Here is a 22,362-nt window from a genome sequence, read left to right on the forward strand (position 1 = left end):
GAAGCAAAGACCCATTTTCAGAGGAAGGTGTGAATAGATGTGAGGCGTGAACCATACCTATTGTTGGGAAGCTTGAGGACACTAGAAAGGAGAGGACGAGGTAAAAGCTGGGGGCAATGCTCCCTTCCTGTAGAATGGGCAAGATTTAGAAAAGTTGAGAGGCTGAAGATAAGAAGCCCCTTGGGTTCCACGTATAAGTGATATCATATGGTATTTGTCTTTCTCTTTCTGACTTACTTCACTTAGTATGATAATCTCTAGTTGTATCCATGTTGCTGCAAATGTTCTTTTTTATGGCTGAGTAATATTCCATTGTATATATGTACCATATCTTCTTTATCCATTCATCTGTCAATGGACATTTAGCTTGTTTCCATATTTTGGCTAGTGTGAATAATGCTGCTATGAACATAGGAGTGCAGGTAAACCAACTATATTTCAATTAAAAAAAAAAAAAAGAAGCCCCCTGGGACAGAAAGAATACATACAATGTCTCCAAGAAGGAGAGAATAAACACAAGGGAGGGACCAGCCTCAACAGGAGGCCTAACACCTCAGCCACCATGAGAAAGTTCTTTCTTAGCTTTTGGAGTAAAGTATTTATGATGTTTTCACGCTGAAATCTTTTATTCCATTATTCACCTAAAAATCTTCCTATGTCCCCACTTTGAAAACATCTTCAAACTTTGTTTTTAGATATGAGACCAAATCTTGGTGAAAAGATGTAGAATTAGGAGGCATGGTTGAGGTGTAGTAAGATGAGGCTGGGGAAGGCACGGGCTGAAGACCCAGCTCTGTCGCTTCTATATTCCCTGGCCTCTCAGGGCCTTGTTTCTTCACCTTTGACCAACATACACAACAGGGCTCCAGAAGGGTCAAATGAGACCAGCTCTGTGAAAGCTCTTGGTAAACTAGTGCAAGGCAATGTTAGCAGCTGTGTCCTGTTTCCTGGCACCTGAGTCTGTCTTGTCCTGTTTTGACTTCCAGGACCCCCTTGTTTTAAATAAGGTAACACATGCACATAAAGCCTTTAAACGGTGCTTGGCACAGGTAGGCACATGATAAAAATTAATGATGATCAGGCTTTCCTCTACATCCCCCCACCGCCACTCCCCTAGGATGCCCCAACAAACCGTCCAGATACTGTGTGACCTCCTGTGCTGTTCACTTTACACCCTTTCTGGAGCATGTCACCCTGCCCGGAATGAAGGCTCACTGGTCTTGTGTCACATTTCCTCACACCCACACCTTCTTAGCAGCTATTACAATGAAGCTCATCTGTTGAGCTCTCACTACAGCAGTGGTGTCTGCTAACATTTTAAATGATTACTCCTCCCAAGAGTATTCACAGTTTAGCATGGCATGAATCTTTAGCCTAGTAATGTACCCTCTAATAGTGGAATATCAGGTAATATGTTAGGCAGCTTAACACATTGCAAATCAAATGAAGTTCAAGCTTGATATATTCGATACGACTAATATTTTCCATCATAAATGGGAAACTGAAGCTGAATGTTCCTTGGGAGTATCCTATGTTAGAATTCTTATTATTCATATTCACATTTACTGTTTATACCACAGACAGCCCTTTCCGAAAAGGACTTGAGTCACATTTTCCTTACAGCTAACCCAGCCATGAGATTAACTTCTAGCCAAGGGGATGTAAGTGGAATTGATAGGTACAACTCACAAGTCATACTCTTTAGCATAATAGATGTGATGGGATGCAGATGTAGTGGCAGGAACTGAGGCAGCTTTTGGAACCCAGAGGGGCTGTGTGTTTAGGATGGCAGAATCTCTGTACTAGCCCTGGACTGCTGACCTTTGAGCTATTACTTTGCTGAAGCTACTGCAGTTTTGGACTTGTTGTTTCACCAGATTAGACTGTACCCTACCAACACAGCAATCGGTATCTAGAAGTGGAGTTCTGCAGTAGAAATAGAAACCCTAAAATAGATGATAATGCCTTAATGGTCAAGCAACAGACACTGAGGATAAAGACTCTGAAATCTGTTAGCTCTTGACTTTTGTCATGGTAAAACTACCACCAGTGGTAGATGGCTAGTAATTGACAATCTTAGCAAAGCCTTAAAGAGAGGTTAACTCAGGTGTAGCTAGCCATCTTACAAGAGATCTCTGCTCTCAGAAGTTCTCTCTTGCCTGCAGGCTACAATGTAAATTGAATGAAAGTCTAGTGATTCAAAGGTGTGAAAAATACATCTACTTTTTTACCACCAAATACAGTGAGAGATGAGACTGTAATGCCAAGCCTTCCTCAGAACCTGATATTGAGTGTTCCCTACTAGACAACGGGGCCACTTCCACAGTACAGACTAAGGCTGTTGCCTTCTCACTCAAAGCTACTGTTTCAGCTGGCCTTTAGAGAGTCTCCAGCAACATGAGAGAGAGGAGACCAGGAAACGAAAGAATAGAATCTTTTGGCTTAAGGATTATGGATAGATGAGACCTTTGGCACTGGTTACTAGTATCTGGAACTCACAGGAAGCAAGTAGACCATAAGTCTACTGGGTTTTAAGGGAACTGTATTGCCAAAAAACCCACAAGCCTGCCCTGAAAAAGACGGTGGCCATCTGCACCTTAAAGTAATCCCCAGCTTCCTAAACCTTCACCAGCAGACAACAGGCTATGCCCACTTTATAAGTGGCCGTGAAGGATAAAGGCAAGAAAACCTCCCACAGGACCAGAGAGTTGCTCCCGGCAACCCAGTCTAACCGAGGGGCCCTGCACTGCCAGGGCACAGAACCTGCAATTCCCATCTGGTGCGGTGTGACAGTTGCTACGGATGAGTGGCTGCTCTACGTCCATCATTGTTCACTTCCCTGAATGGCGGCTGTTACTGTGGTTATCCACAATAAAATAAAAGCTTTGTTATTGTGGTAGTTTGGGTGGAAGGTGGGGCTGAAGATAACTTCCCTCTTAGTTTCTAGGTCACCAGATTACAGGAGTTAGAGCTAGACTCGATGGAGAGGATGATACATTATGCAGACATTCTGGACTTCAAGCCTGACGGAGAATGTTCTGTGTGTGGGCAGAAGGGTGCATGTGGATATTTGGATGGCCAGAGGAGCCAATTCTGGCAGATACTGAGTTTGTCCACCGATATCTATGCCTCTTCTTTATAGTCAAGCTCTTCTCATCCTCCCTCAAAAGCAGGCATGGCCATGAGACTAATTTCTGACCAGTGGGAGAAATTAGTGAACAGAAATAATGTAAACCACTTCTGGGTTCCCTTGCCCTTTGTCCCTTGGAACAATCACTTTGAACCCAAAGATAGAAGCCATGTGTCAATGATGGCAGAGCTTCCTGCCAGCCCTAGATCATCTATGTCTGGACTTTCACACAAAATAATAATAAATGTCCAATCCGTTTAAGCCACCGTGTTTTGGGTACCTTTGTTACAGCAGCTTAGGCTAACACACTGTACTTACTAGAAAGGAGAAAGCTGGCCAGTTTTGTAAGAAAAGGCTTTTTGTTCTTTCCGGCTTTCAACCCAAAAAGAAAATTTTCAAGTGTAGCCTTATACGGAGTGTCCTGTAGACAGTATCCTTGGCAACACCTTATAAAAATATCAGAAGCTTCATTTGCAAATATTTTCTCCCATTCTGAGGGTTGTCTTTTCATCTTGTTTATGGTTTCCTTTGCTGTGCAAAACCTTTGAAGTTTCATTAGGTCCCATTTGTTTATTTTTGTTTTTATTTCCATTTCTCTAGGAGGTGGGTCAAAAAGGATCTTGCTGTGATTTATGTCATAGAGTGTTCTGCCTATGTTTTCCTCTAAGAGTTTGATAGTGTCTGGCCTTACATTTAGGTCTTTAATCCATGTTGAGTTTATTTTTGTGTATGGTGTTAGGGAGTATTCTAATTTCATCCTTTTACATGTAGCTGTCCAGTTTTCCCAGGACCACTTATTGAAGAGGCTGTCTTTTCTCCACTGTATATTCTTGCCTCCTTTATCAAAGATAAGGTGACCATAAGTGCATGGGTTTATCTCTGGGCTTTCTATCCTGTTCCATGGATCTATATTTCTGTTTTTGTGCCAGTACCATACTGTCTTGATATTTGCAAATGAAGCAACTGACAAAGGATTAATCTCCAAAATTTACAAGCAGCTCATGCAGCTCAATATCAAAAAAACAAACAACCCAATCCAAAAATGGGCAGAAGACCTAAATAGACATTTCTCCAAAGAAGATATACAGATTGCCAACAAACATACGAAAGAATGCTCAATATCATTAATCATTAGAGAAATGCTCAATATCATAAATCATTAGAGAAATGCATCATTAAAAAATCTACAAACAATAAATTCTGGAGAGGATGTGAAGAAAAGGGAACCCTCTTGCACTGCTGGTGGGAATGTAAATTGATACAGCCACTATGGAGAAGAGTATGGAGTTTCCTTAAAAAACTAAAAATAGAACTACCATATGACCCAGCAATCCCACTATTGGGCATATACCTTGAGAAAACCATAATTCAAAAAGAGTCATGTACCACAATGTTCACTGCAGCACTATTTACAATAGCCAGAACATGGAAGCAACCTAAGTGTCCATCGACAGATGAATGGATAAAGAAGATGAGGCACATATATACAATGGAATATTACTCAGCCATAAAAAGAAACGAAACTGAGTTATTTGTAGTGAGGTGGATGGACCTAGAGTCTGTCATACAGAGTGAAGTAAGTCAGAAAGAGAAAAACAAATACCGTATGCTAACACATATATATGTGGAATCTAAAAAAAAAAAAAAAAAACCGGTTCTGAAGAAACTAGGGCAGGACAGGAATAAAGACGCAAAGGTAGAGAATGGACTTGAGGACACGGGGAGGGGGAAGGGTAAGCTGGCACAAAGTGAGAGAATGGCATGGACACATATACACTACCAAATGTAAAGTAGATAGCTAGTAGGAAGCAGCCGCATAGCACAGGGAGATCAGCTCGGTGCTTTGTGACCACCTAGAGGGATGGGATAGGAGGGTGGAAGGGAGGGAGACGCAAGAGGGAGGAGATATGGGGACATGTGTATATGTATAACTGATTCACTTTGTTATAAAGCAGAAACTAACACCACTGTAAAGCAATTATACTCCAATAAAGATGTTTAAAACAAAAAAATCAGAAGCAGTTCAGAAGCAGTTTGCACATGACCATGCTCCACTCTCTCACCTTTTTAAAATGTTAAAACCAAAAGCATAACTTTGAAGAGCAGCTCAATGAAAGCAGTACTTTAGGAGGTTAAGAGGTACAAAGTACTATGTATAAAATTAATGAGGTACAAGGATAGATTGTACAACAAGGGAACATAGCCAATATTTTACAATAACTCTAGGTAGAGTATAATCTGTAAAAGTTTGAATCACTATGTTGTACACCTGAGACTAATATAATATTGTAGATCAACTATACCTCAAATTTTAAAAAGAAAGAGTCTCCACCAGAGTGTTTCAAATGTGGAGTCTTGTGGGGGGTTGGGGCCGGGGGGACTTGATCCTAGGATGGAGATTAAAACCTTCAGGAGTAGCAGAATATACAGCATGTTTCCCAAACTAAGTCATCTAAAACCTCTCCAGGAAACTCCAGCAATGGCGGTGTATATTTGATGTCACTTTGGAGGTCTGTGGAGTGAAGAGGGGGGTTAACATTCTATCAGGAAACCAGAGAAGCACGACTAGTGTTCTCCAGTGCGTTACATCTTACCCTGTCCTCGCTTGAAGGGGACTAAAAAGCTCTGGCTTGCGGGAAGTCAGGGGTCTGCTTACGATGGGCTCAACCACAGGTACCAAAGCTGCCTTCGGCTTCAGACTTCTTTCCACCCAGAGGCGTTGTGCCACTCTCTGGGCCTACGAACAGTGCAAGAAGTGGACCCTATGCTTCTTCCATCTTTTCAGCATAAATCTCAGAACCCAGAACACAAAGAGCTCACCTTTGAAGCACTGGTCCTTGGCACTTGGCCACCCAAAGAAGCCTTCAAAAGCTAATCCTCTGTTTCACTGTCATGCAAAAGCTATTTTCTATCCTAGAATTCAGAGTGTATTTTACAGTAAAATAACATAAAACATTTTAATCTGTCTTCCTGATTGTTTTATAGAATTGCTGGTTTCTAAGCTGCCTTATTTCAACATCAATTAAGAAAAATAAACGAGAGATTCTGGGTAGACTTCTGCTTAAGAGCACATATAAGCCTCTAGTTCTATACCACAGCAGGACAGCTGATTCAGACCTGGACTATTTTCAAAACAAGTGTTACTCTGACACCTGCTTTACCCACAGACAATCTTCTATAATATTTCTAATGGATTTTCAACCAGCCAAACAGTAACCTTCTGGCTATCTGAACATGTAGGCGTCCTCTATGGGGTTATTTGATTTTATACAATTTAAATATACAAATTATCTGCCAATGAAATTGATTTTGGATTCAGCATAATATCGAGCCCCATTTTTACTGCATATTTAGTATCTGACCATTAGCTTATTTGGGACATCAGAAGCTTTGGGGGAAAAAAAACCAAACGATTCAAGGATAAATCTTCAAATCTTCTGGAGTAGCAGAATACACAGAGTGCTTCCCAACCCATGGCATCTAAAACCTCTTCAGTAAACTCAAGCAATGATAATGAGGGTCTCCAAGGTGTGTCTTTTTTTTTTTTTTACATCTTTATTGGAGTATAATTGCTTTACAATGATGTGTTAGTTTCTGCTTTATAACAAAGTGAATCAGTTATACATATACATATGTTCCCATATCTCTTCCCTCTTGCGTCTCCCTCCCTCCCACTCTCCCTATCCCACCCCTCCAGGCGGTCACAAAGCACCGAGCTGATCTCCCTGTGCTATGTGGCTGCTTCCCACTAGCTATCTACCTAACGTTTGGTAGTGTATATATGTCCATGCCTCTCTCTCGCTTTGTCACAGCTTAGCCTTCCCCCTCCCCATATCCTCAAGTCCATTCTCTAGTAGGTCTGTGTCTTTATTCTTGTCTTACCCCTAGGTTCTTCATGACTTTTTTTTCTTAAATCCTATATATATGTGTTAGCATACGGAGCTGGAGGAATCAGGCTCCCTGACTTCAGACTATACTACAAAGCTACAGTAATCAAGACAGTATGGTACTGGCACAAAAACAGAAAGATAGATCAATGGAACAGGATAGAAAGCCCAGAGATAAACCCATGCACTTATGGTCACCTTATCTTTGATAATGGAGGCAGGAATGTACAGTGGAGAAAGGACAGCCTCTTCAATAAGTGGTGCTGGGAAAACTGGACAGGTACATGTAAAAGTATGAGATTAGATCACTCCCTAACACCATACACAAAAATAAGCTCAAAATGGATTAAAGACCTAAATGTAAGGCCAGAAACTATCAAGCTCTTAGAAGAAAATATAGGCAGAACACTCTATGATATAAATCACAGCAAGATCCTTTTTGACCCACCTCCTAGAGAAATGGAAATAAAAACAAAAATAAACAAATGGGACCTAATGAAACTTAAAACCTTTTGCACAGCAAAGGAAACCATAAACAAGACCAAAAGACAACCCTCAGAATGGGAGAAAATATTTGCAAATGAAGCACCTGACAAAGGATTAATCTCCAAAATTTATAAGCAGCTCATGTAGCTCAATAACAAAAAAACAAACAACCCAATCCAAAAATGGGCAGAAGACCTAAATAGACATTTCTCCAAAGAAGATATATAGACTGCCAACAAACACATGAAAGAATGCTCAATATCATTAATCATTAGAGAAATGCAAATCAAAACTACAATGAGATATCATCTCACACCAGTCAGAATGGCCGTCATCAAAAAATCTACAAACAATAAATGCTGGAGAGGGGGTGGAGAAAAGGGAACACTCTTGCACTGCTGGGGGGAATGTGAATTGGTACAGCCACTATGGAGAACAGTATGGAGGTTCCTTAAAAAACTAAAAATAGAACTACCATACTACCCAGCAATCCCACTACTGGGCATGTACCCTGAGAAAACCATAATTCAAAAAGAGTCATGTACCAAAATGTTCATTGCAGCTCTATTCACAATAGCCCAGAGATGGAAACAACCTAAGTGTCCATCATCAGATGAATGGATAAAGAAGATGTGGCACATATATACAATGGAATATTACTCAGCCATAAAAAGAAATGAAATTGAGCTATTTGTAATGAGGTGGATGGACCTAGAGTCTGTCATACAGAGTGAAGTAAGTCAGAAAGAGAAGGTGTGTCTTTTATGTTACTTTGGAGGTCTGTGGAGTAGATGGCGGGTGTTAATATTCTATCAGGAAACAAGAGAAACCTCATGAGCATAAGAACACTGCCAAGGAGACTCTTTGTTTCCTATTTGTTGCACAGTGCAAACACATCTGAACACTTCTCAGTTCATGTTAACTGAAAAAAGCTGCATACAAAACTATACACATAGCGTTTGTGTGTGCGTGTGTGTGTGTGTGTGTGTGTGTTTATAATTTGGAGGGTGAGCATGAGGATACTTTTTATTTTCTTCTCAGTACATGTTTGTATTCTTGAAAGAAAGACATCTTACTTATACATTGACAAAACACACTTTAAGAAATATCCCCCTCCAATCTGCCAGCATTTTATAACAGAGGGATTGGGCTGACATTACTTAAACCCAGTGGCCTGGCCAGTTTTAGCATCTTTAAAACTGTGACAATCAGACATTATGTCCTTCTTGATGTGAGTCAATTAGACACACATAGCATCTACCGGTGAAATATTCTTTGTCACCTGCCCTCGCCTTCCCCCCGCAAAAAAACTAACTTTGAATCAATCAAGCCTCAAGATCTAATTGCCAGTTTACAGGAAATACAGGAGTTAGAGAAACAAGTTAAAAGACGTTAACAGGAAGCAATCTACCAAATCCAGAATCATGCGAGTATTCCACATGATGAAGGATCTGGTTTCTTCAACAGAAGAAAGAAATGGCTAAGAAAAAGGAAAATAATGGTAAAGTTTGAAAGGGATTTATGAGAGTTAATGATTAAATGCAATGCATGGGCTTTGTTTCAAACTTAATTCAAAGAAACCAGCTATAAAGAGATCTTTTTTAGGAATTTGGGGAAATACGAATGTCAAGTGAAAATTGGATCTCTATTAAGAATTAATATGAAATGCTGATTGAGGAAGAAAAAAATGCCAAGGAAAATAACTGTCAACCTAGAATTGTGTACCTAATGAAACTGTCCTTTGAGAGGAAGGGTGAAATAAAGATATTTTCAATCTAACCACCATCCTCTCCCCGAATACATCACTACATTAAGGTGAAAAGTAAGAGCATCAGAGCATTAAATATCGTCTCCTTTTATATCAGTTGAGACTGTGATATAATTTGGCAGTTTGTATCCTGTTATAATTCTTGCAGAGGGATTAAAATCCAAGTTTTGCAGCAGCTATCACCAACTATTGATGTAAAGTACAGAAAACATGTTCCTCACAGTGATGACTAATGTCCAAAAGACCAAAGGGAAACAGCATAATAGATATGAAAATAAGACGATAAATAAAAGCTGAAAACAGACTCATGTTATTTTCTTTACAATGAATATAGTTTTGGTTAATAAATCAATATGCCTGAATTTCAGTTGTTCCTCAATCAAGATTTTGGACTAAGGGATGAAACCTTCCCTTTACTCAGAGCTCAGCCTTCCTCCACCTGTTCCCCGTGGAGGGTCAGGGATCCTGGGGAAGGAGCTAGAAGGTCAGTCCCACAATGGCAAAGATTTTTGTGTTGTTCAATGGTGTGTCCCAAAAATCTACAGCAGAGACTGGAACACAGTAAGCACTCAATATTTAGGGGTTGAATTTTTAAATGTGCACCATAAATAAAACATATTAAAAGAGAGACCATGAAAGCTAACCTGGGGCTTCCAGCCTTCGCTTAGCAAAGAAGATACTGGAGGAGGAACCACTGAGGGTTCTTCTGCGCTTCTGTATGAAGGCCTACCCTGGAGAGCCCTTAGGATAAGAAACATGGGCATGTGGTGGGGGGAAATGATATAAAAGTGAGGGCTTTGTGAATTCATTGAGTTGCTGGGTAGAGAATCTAGGCTGCCATACAGTATCTTATTCTCCCTTCTCTACATGAGGTCAAGGACTACAGGAGAAGGTTCTCAACTCACGCCATCTTCAAGATTTCTTTGTAGGAGGTTGAAGTTCACCGTCAGTGAGCAGAGTGGTAAGATTCCTGCTTTGGTGGAAATATGGAGATCTGGAGCAGCCCAGTGTAGATAATGAGGGTGTTGTATATTGAGTGGATAACCCAAATGGATAACCTAACTCTTTCCTACAAAAATCTATGTCCTAGCCAGCATTATACCCATGGTGATAGAGGAAAGGCATATTTACACATGTGTTTTGATTAATACCATATGCACATTCAACCTGCATCTGCAGACCCTTAGCCCACATCTGTAGTCCATCCAAGCCCATTTATTTATATTGAGATCTGCAGATTTCATAGGGAAATCCACAGATTTGTAGATCTCTTCTTAAAGAGCACCATCCTACCCAATAAATTCGACTTGGGAAGCTTTGCATGAAAACTCCTGTGGGCTTAGGAGAAGATCTGATTCTGGGCACAACTCAGCACCCCAACAGTCTCGTTGTCAGCTCATCCCTGATATTTTAGCAATTGTAAGGTTCTCCCAATTTGCAATACATTTCAAAGATGTTGGAAAACAACCAGTGTAGACTTGTTAAACATAAACACTCTCTTCCCTACTTATGTGAAAGTTTTTGTGCAAACATCATGGCCGTAACAATGGCTGTAAATGCCATTAATTTTCGTATGTATTTAATAACTCAGTTTATACTGATTTAATGGGGGAAAGGCCCTTTATAGGCTGGTACAATCCAACTAATCAGTTTACCTTGAGTCTCCCTAGCTTGCCAAAAGGAGTTTTCATTTTAATGGGTGTGACATGAAAAGATGAGGGAAGTGCCCTTCTGCAGTGCTTTGAATGTTTTTGTCATTAAGTTGCCATGAATGTCTTGATTGTACCATCATGTTAATAGTCTGCTCTGAATTAGGAGGAAATTTTATTTCATAACACTTGTCACCAAAGACAAGCACATCTCACCACCCATCCATAACATGTATAAACATATAAAAAATCAAATCCAGGTGCACAGTTAAACCTGAGATCTTAAGATGGAACAGGTTAGACTAGTAGAAGGAGGTTTTACAGGGTTTTGATATTCCTACTTTGCAAAGGGTAAATAAAAGTCTGTCACTTGACACAAATTTGCAAGGATGGTCAAGCAATTTTTAACAAGAAAGAATAAAGTTGGGTGAGGGGAAAACAGATGCTATCAGATATTGAGACCTATTATAAGGCTATGGTAATTCAATGTGTGTAAGTGCTCAGGAACAAAAAGATAAGTCAGTTAAATGGAGAATTCAGAAGCACATGAAAAAAATTATAGCTTGAGAAAATGAATGTTATATAAATTATGGCCTCAAAAGCAGGGGATTATCAAAAATCTAAAACCATTCATTGATGTAGCTGTCCCCAATAATTCTTTACTGTACCCTCAGGTATTATTCAAGGATAATGAAAATGTGTGTTTACTAGAAGCACCTATAACAAAGGCAGAAAACTGGGGCCAATACAGATTCTTTTGATTGGTGACCTACACTTGGAGGGTTAGAGCCTTCCGAGTATCCCATGGCAATAAAAACCACATAATATTGTATGTCACTCAAGCTGTGACACTCTGGAGAATAACAGGGACTTTATTAGTAATTATGGTGAGAGAACACATAATTCTGGACCACCCTGGGAAAAGCAGAACATACCGGCACGGTATCCATGCTCATATAATGCCAGGGACCCCGTATTAATTCTAAAGCCCTTGGGAGCACTTTAATTTCTAAAGTTGCACCCAGGGATCCAGACCTAGCTTTGGGTGAGTCCGTACATTCTGTTGTGGCCCAAAGAATGTGCAAGTAATTGTTCCAGAATCACATTATTCTTTACTTCCCTTCCATACCCCACCATCTTTAAGTTCTTTCAGTTTCCTGTAGGAAGCAGGAACCGGAGTGCATTTCTTAGGTAGAAAGATGAACTCTTGATCCCCTTGTAGCCTTCCCAAAATGACTAGAAGGCTAGCATTTTCCAGAACCAATCCATTCCACCATGAATTGAGCTAACCTGGTCAAAAATAAGGTTATAAACTAAATTTTCTACATATGTTATGTGGTTTTATCATTTTCAGGCCAAGACATTTCAAAGCTGGTAAGATGCCTGGACACATAAAGAAGAAGGGAAGGGAGCAGGTGGGGAATTAAAATTTCTTGAACCCCTAGAACATGCTGGGCACTGGGTTTGATGCACTCTAAAGACTGTCTCATGTCAATCATCCCAGGAACGCTATGAGATAGGTGTTTTATACTCATTTTTAAGATAGAAATGTTAAGCCTCGAAGATGATAACTTGCCTAATATCACACAGCTCTTAAGAGCCAGCTAAAGGAACGTTTGTTACCCTATGCTTTCCCACCTCCACCTGAGTTTCTTCATTTTGTTGTTGGCTTTATCCTACCCAATGTTCCAAGTGATAATGATTGCAACTTCCTTTAAGACACAACCATTGGAGACACATCCAATGGAGAGGAAAATGTGAAATCTCCCAGTGCTGGAAAGGCAGAAACACCACCAGCTGGTCATTTGAAAGAAAGAAACTACTTAAAGAAAAACTTAAAAAATGTAGCTTTATTTCCCAGACTACTACACTGTAGTTTTCTACACTGACAACAAACTTTTCTGTACCGTGGCTTCAGCATATGTGCCGACTTCTCAGAAATTATCATTTTTCTGTTCACACCCTTGAGTCTCTATCACCCTGGTGGTGAGTCCTGTGCTTAAAAGGCCGATGTTCCCCTAGTGTTAGATGTGCTATTTACATGTGACCGCATCAGTTGCTTTGATTCTCAGTTTCCTGTACATCTGGCTGAAGAATGGCCGGATGGAAAGTTGGGGGGGATGGAGTTGTGCACCAGGCCGTAGTACACAGTGGCTGCAGCATGCTGGATTACATACCAGATTTTTAAACTGCATTCTAAAGTTGACTTCACACTCTGCATCACCTCACTGGTGTTGAATTTGGGGTGTCCTGAGTCAGGCAGATAAGCTCCTGTGCTTTTTATCTGGTAGTTCATCATCTCTGCTTCTGACAGTTCATCTCTACTTTTGGTCTACCTCTCTCTCCCTCTCTCAGTCTCTTTCAATTAGGCTAGATCTCATCAGAGATATACTGAACTTAAAACAAGTGCCTATGGTTAACGACTCTGAAAGAGTCTGCGCATAGTTCACTTGGTTTTTATCACAACTCCCCTCCCCCGCAATAAATACTGGAAAATTAGAAAGCAGCTCAAGAAAAACTGTTTTGAAAGGTGCACAGGATTGACTTTTTGGTGTGGGCATACCCATATTGAAGTTACAGGATTATCCATTGTGCTCAGAAATGATAATAAACAGGATACTTGACAAACAAGGATATTGGAATCATAGAATTGCATCATTGTTCATTAGAGAAAACAATGACCCTTGTGATGCTGTGCGTGTACAGAACGACATTATCGTTTATTCGGAGCGCAAGCACAAATACGGAACAGACGAACTAACGAGTTGAGATGTCATCCGAATTTCCATGGGTTACATTTACAGCTCAGAACTGTAGCTTTATTGAATGGTGCCCAAACAGTCTTACTTTATAATAGCATTCGTGACAATTCACTTGGATAATCCTATTTGTTTTCATTTATTTTAATGAGGTAGTTGGGGACGGTAACCTGCAATGGAAAACTGGGGAACAGGCGACAGCATGATTTGAAATGACTCTTGAAAGATAGCTAAAAGCTAAACTAAATGCTTAGATACACAGTGGTTATCCAGCACTGTATACTTTACTCTAAAAACAGTGAGGCTAAAAGTGCCAGTTTTAAGAACCTAGGACTTTATTACCTTTTAAAACTTTTCCTGCATGGATGAATGGATAAGAAGGACTAATATGCTGCATTTTTGTGGTCTGCTTCCACATGTTGTATCTCCCAATGATGCTTTCTTTATGGAAAAGAGTGTGCTGGGCACATTTTTTTTTTCCATGCAGTGATCATATGTCTATGATTCATTAAATCCTTCAATATAAACACACAGTCAGCAGTGATGCAGACGGCTAACGGGTATGGATACCTGCCAAGCCTTTAGCTGTCCCAGCTTATAAAAGGTGTTTCTAACATTGAGAACTTCAATTATGTCACTTAAACCCATCAACCTTTTCCCCTTGACAAATGTTATAAATCTTTTGGATTTTTTATTTCTATAACATCTGATGCCTGGAGTAAAAAAATAAAAAACCCTTCCCACATTTTAATTTTCCATAGAGACTTAGAATGAGAAAACAGAATGTCTGTAAATCTTCCCTATCAATTAAAAGTGAAAAGTCTTTCCTCATTCCATCTTAAAGGCTAACTCAGCTGGTCAGTAGACCTCTCACATCTTTTTGGAGCCCAGGATAAGAACTGATACTAAACCCTGGTCTTTTAGGCCCAGGGAATAAAGAATAACAAGATACTCCCCACAGAGAACACCATTCTTAGGTCAGCTCCAGGTAGGCCTTGTAAGATCTAGTCAATATCCAAGCGAAACAGATGTGAGATAAAGGAAAGAACTCCTATTTTATCAGTCCAGGACCAGCCAAGAGACAAACTGTACCAACAGAGAATTTACTATAAAGAATACAAAGAATTATTTACTAGGTACAGAGTTACTGAAGATGCACAAAGGAAATACTAAGTTATCATGGAAATAGGATAGTTACCACCTGTGGGGCTGGGGAACAAAAGGAAGAGATGGGAATTATTAAAACCAGATCCTTAGAGAAAGCCCCAATGGATCCTTCACTCGGATGTCTGAGGCGGGAGCACTGCTCTGATGGTGCTGGGCCTCAGGCCTTGCAGGGTGGGCCCTGCGGAGGGCAGACTCATACCTTCCACAGGGAGGTGGCAGCTGGCAGGTGCTGGACTATCTAAGGCCAGTGGAGGGGCCTCCAGTGTTGGCCCAGACATCTAAGAAGGAGATGCTGCCGGCCGAGACAGTGTCTCTGAGGGGCTACCCTGAGACTCTTCGGCAAGTTTTGGAAACACTGCAAAGTGGTAGCAAGTGCTCCTATGGGAACCAACTGTCACAGCGTGGGTGAAGAAGTGATGCTGGCTGATACTGAAGGGAACAGCCAGCAAAACTGGCCTCAGAGGTAGCAGGAAGGAAAAGAAACTCCTCCTCCAGGCTTACAGTCTCCCTGTAGCATTCCCTATAGGCAGAGCCTAACAGAGAACTAGCAGTAACAGAGAAATAAATGTGTTTGGCAGGGATCAGCAGAGTATCGAAGCAGAAGGATGGGTTTGATGCTGAGAGACAATAGCTTGATAATGAGAGACAATAACTTTATACCTTAAAAAACTATTGAACAGGAGTGGAATTCTTATGATGGATCTTACACTTGACTTTGTAGTTCTCCATTCACCACCAGCACCACCACCCTCTCCCCGCCCCTCAGCTCCTCTAGCTAAGAACACTTATTAGTAAAACTTGAGTCAAGATTTTTTCTAACTTTGATGCATTATTTCATCAGAACCGGAGGGCAATCAACCACAAAAGGTCTCTTCTAGAGATTACCTAGATGACGTTTACTTCAGAGAGTTGTTTAGCATTTTGAGGAAAAAATGTAAGTCTATTTTTATTTAAAAAGGAAAAGCAAACCCTACTTGAGAAACAATTTACCATGGAGGTCTTATTCAAGAGCAGAGGCAGCAGTAAAACGGCCCTCGTCATGCTCTAGAATGTGAAATACCTGCTCAGAGAGGTACTTCCTGCCATCCTTCCTGAGTGTGGGACAGAACCTTCAAAGTACATGGTTTCCCTTTCAAAATCTCTAGGCTTCCCTACTGGCCTTCTTGTCAGTTCTGAGTTGATTTAGATAACAGAATGAGAAAGCCCACTCGTTTGTCTTATTTTTTAAGTTTCATTTTTTAAACTGTGGAACCCAACCCTTGACAAAGATCTTTCTTCTGAAGGGCAGCGTGGCCTGCAGGTGTCTCCTAATAGGAAAGCAGAACAGCAGTTCGGTTTTTCGGGTGTTAGGGACTTTAGCTGCTGAAAATGAATATCTGACTCATGTAAAGAATGACCCATCCGCTGCCACTTGGTTTACAGAGCACCTCGAAAATCCCTGGAGGTTGGCTTACGTAACAGCCTCTCACAGTAGAAAACACGAAGGCAGTACCCAGTGGTATTATTTTCCAGTGTTCCTCCTAGAGAAATTAGTTTGCCATCTGGCAACAGGAGAGATGTGCAAGTATTCCTAGAAATAACAATCTACCTGTGTGCTGGCGCGTCCACACTGGAGGAGGCCCCTTTGGGAAGGGCCGGTATCAGTTTCTAGCCTACAAGCCTCCCGGCGGGGGTTCCGCAATGGAACAGCGAAAGAATTACTTAGGTCTCAGTCTACACCCTGAACTCACTTTTGAACCGAATTCCTAATAGGAGAGTGACAACAGGTGTTGTAAATGATGCTTCATTCAGTAAACTAATTGAAACAGATCACGGAGCATGATTTATTTGCATGAGAAAGATAAACGGGCACGGAAAATTTTGATCTGAAGATATTTGCAAAGCGGATAAGTAACATCACAGAAACAATGAGGCCAGGCCTCTGGTAACACGATATGGGCACTGTTTCATGTACTTTGGGACGCAGGAGGGTGAGAGATGGTTTGTTTCAGTTCCCATAAAACTCAATTTCCTCCATAGTAGAGTTGGTCCCAATTGCATATTTATTCTTGCATAGATACTGGGCTCTCCCTGAAGTCTGGAGAGTTCAGGTTACCAGTCATCCCCAAGAATAAACATGGGACAAAGCTGTAGGTTCTAGCATTGAAACAGAGGTCCCCTGCATTTCTGTGGTCTGGTAAGGCACCTAGAGAAATCACAAAACCCCTCAAGTCTTAGGTACTCTACAAGGATGGTGCAAGATCACTCAGCCTTAATATTCAAAGAGCCACCGGAGGATGCCTCACATGGCCACAACCAGACAAGAGGGAAGCTTGGTGAGACTCTCTCGGGGGTACAGGGTGGCTTGAATTCTGTTAACAACCTGGACAGAGCCAGCCAGACCAATACAGTCACAGCAATAGGAGGTCCTGAGAGCCTATCTTAGACCAAATGCATTAACAAACGAAGAGATCTGTAAGGAACCTTCCCACCAACATTAACCACACCAAAAGCGAGCCAAACCCAGGCTTCTCATAATTGGTTCTTGTTCCGACACTAGAGTGAGAAGAGCCAATTGCCATGGCCAACGGTTACTATCACTCTCCTCTGTAGAAAGCCACTGTCCTCGAAGAGCTTACTAAGGGTCTCCACTAAAGAACAAAAAAACATGGGTAAGACTGGTTTCCTCTCAAGTTATGACTCAACTTTGGTCACCACACTTCCACTTGGGCCTATTAACATTCAGTGGCCAGAATGTCACTCTTCTTAATCTTCTAGCAAACAACAGCCCTGCTGCCTTGCAGTCATATAGAAAGCCACAAGAATATTTCCTTTTGACTCTCTTCTCTCCGCATCAGACCCACAAGTCAAGCTAATGCTGAGATCTATCTTCTCACAATCTACTAGAAAGTGGCCTGCCCCGGCTTGCTTATCCTGCTAAAATGAGAAGCAAGAAATAAACAACTTCATGCGAATTACAAATAGAGGGCACTGGTTATCGAGCGTGCCCATACCATAGCACGATGGAAATGCAAGAAAGCGTTCTGCTCCATCTTGGCCTGAGTCGGGAGCCATACCCCTTGTGAGACAGGGCCTTCCCCTCAGTATCAGGGCAAACGACGTGGACCCACGCAGAAGCCAGGATCTCCACGAACACTCACGGACCCCCGGACTTGGTGGGAGGGTCGGAGAAAACAAAAGCTATTGTTTTCTTTTCTCCATCTATCCTGGAGATCAGAAAACAGTAGTAGCAGGTTCTGAAGGTCCACTCTTCACACGTGATCTCTGTGCTCACCTGCACGTTAACAATTTCATGGTGTTCCTTGGCTCTGGGGTTTTATTATCATTACTGTTGTTAATATTATTTATAATTTTAGTAACATTAAAATAATAGCTAAGATTTATTGTTGCCAAGTACTATGATAAACATTTAAATATTTTATTATATCTCCTTTGAACCTCACAGCTACTGGTTGAATTAGATGCTAAGATCATCCCCAACTAAAAATTAGGAGGCTGAGGCCAGAAGAGGTGAACTCTTTGGAAACCAGGCTGCTAAAGAATGGCAAAACCTGGGTTCAGTTCTAGGCTCGGCGCCCCCAGAGTCCATTCTACTATCCACTTCAGGTCAGTACCTCCCCTGCCCACCCCTTAAAAACACTGAATTGTTTATATCCTCAGCAAACCCAAATGCTTAGCTCCAAGAGCCAAACAAAAATAACTGTTACAAATACCAATGTTTGATTTCTCTGATGGGGCCTCTCAGGGTTATTAAATTTAATCCCTTGTCCCTTTGCTCCAGTAGCTTCTTTGCCCCCTTGGGAAGCATTCCTCTAACTCCTTCCCCCATTTCTTCACACGCCTTCACCTCCACCTATCCTCACCCAGGCTGTCTGAATTCTACCCAGCCTTAAAGATGTAACTCAACTTCCGCCTCTCCCAAAAAGGCTTCTCCAACTACTTATAGCTCCCCCCTCTGAACTCCTATAAAACTTAATATTTATACTACTTACTTGGCATTTATGTTTTATTTTTTACAGTTAGTTCTATTTGAGAATAATCCATCTTCAGGCTGAATTCACTATGCCCCATGTTTTCATTGATGATTTGTAATCTTTGATGGCAAGCATTCTATATTAAAAGATTGTAATATCTCCAAACCCAGCAAGCTCAGGCACTCAATAAATGACCAGTGAGAGCTGCGTTAGAAAGCCTGTCTCAGCCTGGGATTTGAAACAGGCTGGGCTGGTAGGGAGAGAAGCTAGCCTGTCTTCCTGGAGCTCTGGTGAATACGGTGGAATACAATACAAGTATAGCCTCAGGAGTCTCTTCAGGGGCAGGGAACAATCCTCTGACCCCCTAATTCCTGGCTGCCCATGTCCCAACGTCTCTCACATTATCCAATCAAACTTCTACATTCTGAACTAAAAGTATGTAGAGTGTCAGACCCTGAAAAACAACACCAACTTTTACTTACCGGTTTCACTTACCTTCACACCTGTGGTTTGGAAGGTGTCAAATTTCCTCTGAAGCCTTTCTGCAGAGCTTTATCCCCCTTCTTTCTCCACCCTGCCAGTCATCCCTGTCAACAGTGACAATATCCTTGTCAAACAGAAGTCACTCAAGCTATCAGCTTTCATGAGCGCTTGAGTTGGGATAATCCCTGCTTCCTACAAAACTGTTTTCCTTCTAGGAATGGCTAGTTCCTTTTTCTTTAAGGTTTCTGAAACTTCTCTAACTAAAGCCTCCTGCCCAGATGATTTCTCATGGTTTTCTGAAGATTTCCTTCAGCTAAAAAGATTTGCTAAAGCTTGGTTTTCTCTAGTTTGTACGATGAAAAAGTTCGGCATATTACTTTTTTTTCCAGCCTATACACGGCACCCTTGAGAGTTTCATGTGCCCTGGAAAGGGGTATCTCCCCTGGGATAACTGTTCAAATTACTTTTTGTTTTCAGTAAGATCTGCTTCTTTACCCCTTCCATTTCCTATCTAGAGCCCATCCTTTGATGACCTGAGCTGAGTGAAAAGACTTTTGCCAACCCCAGAATCCTGTCATCTATTTTAAATACACTAACTTAGAGGAAAGCCATAGACAGTACAGTAAATGTAACTATGCAAAAGAGCTCCCATTCACCCAGCTTGTGTGAGTGCCGATTTGGGCAGTGAGTAAACCAACAAGTAAACATCCAAACCGGTCTTACATCTGTCCCCCATGACCACTTCTCCCTTTTCAATGCACCAATTCTTTGTTCTCAAACTCAACATTTTAGAGTTGGGAAGGGACACGTAGCTCTGTATCTTCCCATGAAGTTGAGCTGAGCCCCATGCTTACTGAGAATGAGCCCAAACCACAGAATTATCTGCACATGAAGAGAAACCACTAGGTAAGAAGAGACAGAAATGATACCCCACAGGCGACTTAGGACAATCCCATGAAGCTCTAAAAGCAGGTCTCTCTTCTCTCGGGGGTTTGGTCTTCACCCGACTAAAATTAATGCAAAAGAACCAGGTGACTGGAGGAACTAGATGTGTGGACCAATGTATCTTTATTGACCAAGTGCCTCTGGGATGTTCATGGTAAGAATAGAAGGACAGTAATTCATCTTAAAGCAAACAGTTAGAAATAGTGCCTTTCTTTCTTATCTTCTGATTTCCCTGAAATCAGCTAATGGCAAAGCAGAAACTCTAAAACTCTGATTTCCTTTCTAAAGCACAGAACAATCACTCCCAAGAATCAGAAGATACACATTCAAGTCTGGCATCAAGATACTAGCAATGCAGCCTTGAGCAAATTATTTAGCCTCCCCCAATATTTGTTTTCTCAAATGTAAAAAACAGAATTTTGCCGCAATTATCCCACAAGGATGTTGTGAAAATTGACTGAATTAACATATAAAAGTACGTTATAAACTTTAAAGGTTTAGTTGTATATAAACTCAACATTAATACAATCATTCTATTTTTATTTTCCCATTAATAAGTCTTCATTTCCTGCCATTTCTCAAATCCACTCTTTTAATGTACCAGTGGTTCTTTTCTGGAATATTGAAAAATTTCTTTTGTAGTTTGAACTCCATTTCTAATCCTCTGAAAAATAAAATTGAGCAAAAACCCCGGTTTTCCTATTTCTGGATAAATATTCAGGCATTCTGCTCTTTAAATTTTTAAAAAAATAACTAAAAGAGCTGGTTTTCTTGTTAGAATTTTTTAAAGCACATAAATTTTAAAAATTACTTTTATAACAAAATTTGATCATGCTATTGTTTTGAAGTACATCAAAAGAACAACTGTATTTTGCTTAGAGCGCTCTTTTGAGAACTCTATTTACATTTCAATATATTTGTATTTATTTATTTAAATAAGAAAGAACACAAATGCCAGCAAAAAGAAGAAAACATCTCAAAAGTCTTTCGATATATATGATAGCAAAATTTTTTTGTCTTTTTAAAAATCGAGGTATAGTTGATGTATATGTTTCAGGTGTACAACATAGTGACTCACAATTTTTAAAGGTTATATTCCATTTATAGTTATTATAAACTATTGGCTATAATCCCTGTGTTGTACAATATATCCTTGTAGCTTATTTATTTTATACATAGTAGTTTGTTCTCTATATCTGTGAATTTGTGTCTTTTTTGTTATATTCATTAGCTTGTTTTATTTTTTAGATTCCACATATAAGTGGTATCATAAAGTATTTGTCTTTCTCTGTCTGACTGATTTCACTCAGCATAATACTCTCCAAGTCCATCCATGTTGCTGCAAATGGCAGAACTTCATTCTTTTTTTATGGCTGAGTAGTATTCTCTCGAGAATTTTTTAAATATTCTGGGCCCACAAGGAAAAGACTGAAATCTCTTTAAACCTGACTCTGAGAATTAAAGAGCTCTCAATAACAATTCATATTACACTGTTACAACATCAACACCTGCAGATCTCAAGAAGCATTATAGATGCTGTTACCTCAATCATTGCTTCTGTGTTTTATATTCCTTTTCAGAGCTAAAAAATTTTGACCTAAGTATTTTGCAAAAGCCATCCTACTATCATGTTTAAAAACACAAAATAAACGAAAAAAATGATGGTGCTTTGGCTAGAAGAGGGAGGGGGATGTGAACTTAGAAAAGCAAAATTGGAGGGAGCAGAACACTGACTAGAACCCATTACTCTCATTTGGTGACATCTGAAATACGTAACTTTTACAGTGCATTTTTCTCACCTTTTACTTGTATATCAGTTTAGTAGAGTAGCCATACTTGAATCAGCAAGAATAGCACAGTACCTTCTTAAACATCATTAATTATCCTCCAAAAATATTTAATTAAATGATTAGGTCTAATGAGACTCTCCTAATGCTGAAATGAACAACTTATAAGACTCAATCATTTAATTTTATAAAAAGAAAAAAATCCAGACAATGTAACCAAAGGATCAACTTCTTCCTGAACTGTTTAACTGATGATTTGGGCATTATATAGATACAGTTCCATTTAGAACTGAACCTGGGATAAAACCAGAAATCAACTCTAGCGTT

Source organism: Tursiops truncatus, chromosome 12, assembly GCF_011762595.2.
Source record: "Tursiops truncatus isolate mTurTru1 chromosome 12, mTurTru1.mat.Y, whole genome shotgun sequence".
In the NCBI taxonomy this organism is placed as follows: Eukaryota; Metazoa; Chordata; class Mammalia; order Artiodactyla; family Delphinidae; genus Tursiops; species Tursiops truncatus.